Source organism: Mus caroli, unplaced genomic scaffold, assembly GCF_978045245.1.
Source record: "Mus caroli unplaced genomic scaffold, Mus_caroli_1 scaffold_2, whole genome shotgun sequence".
Lineage (NCBI taxonomy): Eukaryota > Metazoa > Chordata > Mammalia > Rodentia > Muridae > Mus > Mus caroli.
This window is the reverse complement of record NW_028227257.1, coordinates 1,358,184-1,360,354: the sequence shown is the minus strand read 5'-3', so window position 1 is coordinate 1,360,354 and position 2,171 is coordinate 1,358,184. Positions and strand designations below refer to the sequence as shown.

General features: G+C 41.1%; 1 non-coding gene across 1 annotated transcript; it reads left to right on the top strand.

Annotated features, from left to right (window-relative positions):
• Positions 1 to 133, top strand: LOC147005695 (small nucleolar RNA SNORA51). The gene has a single exon (XR_015046586.1). It is a non-coding gene; the product is annotated as a small nucleolar RNA SNORA51 (small nucleolar RNA).
• Positions 134 to 2,171: the final 2,038 nt, after the last annotated feature.

The window sequence follows — 2,171 nt, the reverse complement described above, 5'->3', positions numbered from 1 at the left end:
GGCCTCCTTGTGCTTACCACAGGCTGTGTTCCTACACTGACTGTATAGAAAGAGGAGGCAGAATAACCCTACCCTATATACACCTCAGCCTAGGCCACTGTGCCTGGTCTGTATTGTGAATGGAGAGACACGGGAAAAAAAAAAAAAAAGAAGATTGCAAGTTTGAGACCAGCCTGGGCTTCATGAGATCCTGTCTTGCAATACAGCCCTGTTTCTGCCTCTCTGTCTCTGTCTCTGTCTCTGTTTCTGTCTCTGTCTCTGTTTCTGTCTTCCTCTCTCTGTCTCTGTGTGCATGCATGTGAGTGTGTGTATGTGAGTGTATGAGTGTTAGTGTGTGTGCATGTGTGTGAGTGTATGTGAGTGTATGAATGTGTACATGCATGTGAGCATGTGTATGTGAGTGTGTAAGTGTGAGTGTATGTGTGTGTGAGTGTGTGTATGAGTGTGTTTGAGTAAATGTGAATATGTGTGAGTGAGTGAGAGTGTGAGTGTGTGAATGAGTGTGTGAGTGTATGTATGAGTAAATGTGAGTGTGTGTATGTGTGTGTGTGTGTGTGTGTGTGTGAGGGTATGAGCCCCCTCTTATGTAGCCCAGGCTGGTCTAAAACTCAGGAGCGTAAGAGACCTGTCTGCCCTGGCTTCCTGAATGCTGAGAGGCCAGGAATACAGTACCCTAAGTCTTTTTTTTTTACTTTAACCTTCCTTTAGGTTACATCCCCCAGAGATGAAGTACTTCCAGATGCTCATTCAGTAAACAGCCTTTAACTCACGTGTATGGTTCATATGTTTCAATTTGGGGCCAGCAAGATGTCTCGGCAGGTAGACGCACCTGGTGAGTACTGATAAGGTAAACAACCTAAGCTGCAATTTTAAAAATTAAAGAGAGGATGGGGCTCAATAACAAAGGACAAAAGTAAAAATGAGCTGATAGGATTCCATTGGTCTCTTTATTTTTTAAAATATTTTCTCTTATTTTTTTAACATATTTACCTTTATTTTACATGCATTGGTGTTTTGCTTGTGTGTATGTCTATGTGAACGTCAGATCTTGGAGTTACAGATGGTTCTGGGCTGCCATGTAGGTGCTGGGATTTGAACCAGTGTCCCCTGGAAAAGCAATCAGTGCCCTTAACCACTGAACCATCTCTCTTGACCCTTTCTTTATTAATTTAACCATTTCAATTAATGTTTTAAGTCTGTATACAAAATAATGGGTTTCATTTTGACTTTTTGAAAAATATGTTATTTTTGTATATTTGTAGAGAGGTAGCTGTACCATATGTATGCAGTGCCCCTGAAGGCCAGAAGAGGGCATCATATCCTCTGGAGCTGGAGTTACAGGTGATTGTGAGCCACCCACTGTGGGTGCTGGAAGCTGGACTCAGCTCCTCAAACCCCCTGAGCCATCACTCCTGCCTCCACACTATGACATTTTTGTTTGAGATTAAAAATGTGTGCCACCATGCGTGGCTTTATTTTAGTACTTTCATGTACATTTTTGATAGTATATTTAATCTAGCCTGATGTGTCCAAAGTGTTACTCCTTTGGCATAGGCTTGGTATAAGAAATGGCTATTTTTCTACTGAATCTGAAATCCAACATGCATCTTATATCTCCACACACTCAATTTTGACATGAAATTTGCATTGGTAATACTTGATCCATATTTAGATTTTGTAAATTGCATAGCTGAGGAGATAAACCCACATATGTTGTTCCAAACGACGGTTGTTTACTGAAGTTTTCCACTCACTGAATAAAGTATGAAATTTTCTTATTTAATTTCCTATTATTACTTAGTAGTTTATTGGTATTGGGGTTTTGTGTATGTATGCACATATGTGTATGTACGCACACACACCATCTTCATGCACTGCCCACAGACACAAGGAGAGAGTGTTGGATCACTAGGACGAGGGTTACAGATGGTTGTGAGTTGACATGAATTCTTTGAATCAAATCTTGCTCTTCTCTAACAGCAGCCAGTACTCTTAACTGCTGAGCCATCTCTTTCTAAGTTTAAGTTATTTAAAACAAAACTTTAGTTAGGGCCAGGCAGTGGTGGTGTACACCTTTAATCTCAGCACTCAGGAGGCAGAGGCAGAGGCAGGCAGATCTGAGTTCAAGACCAGTCTGGTTTACAGAGCGAGTTCCATGACAGACACTGTTA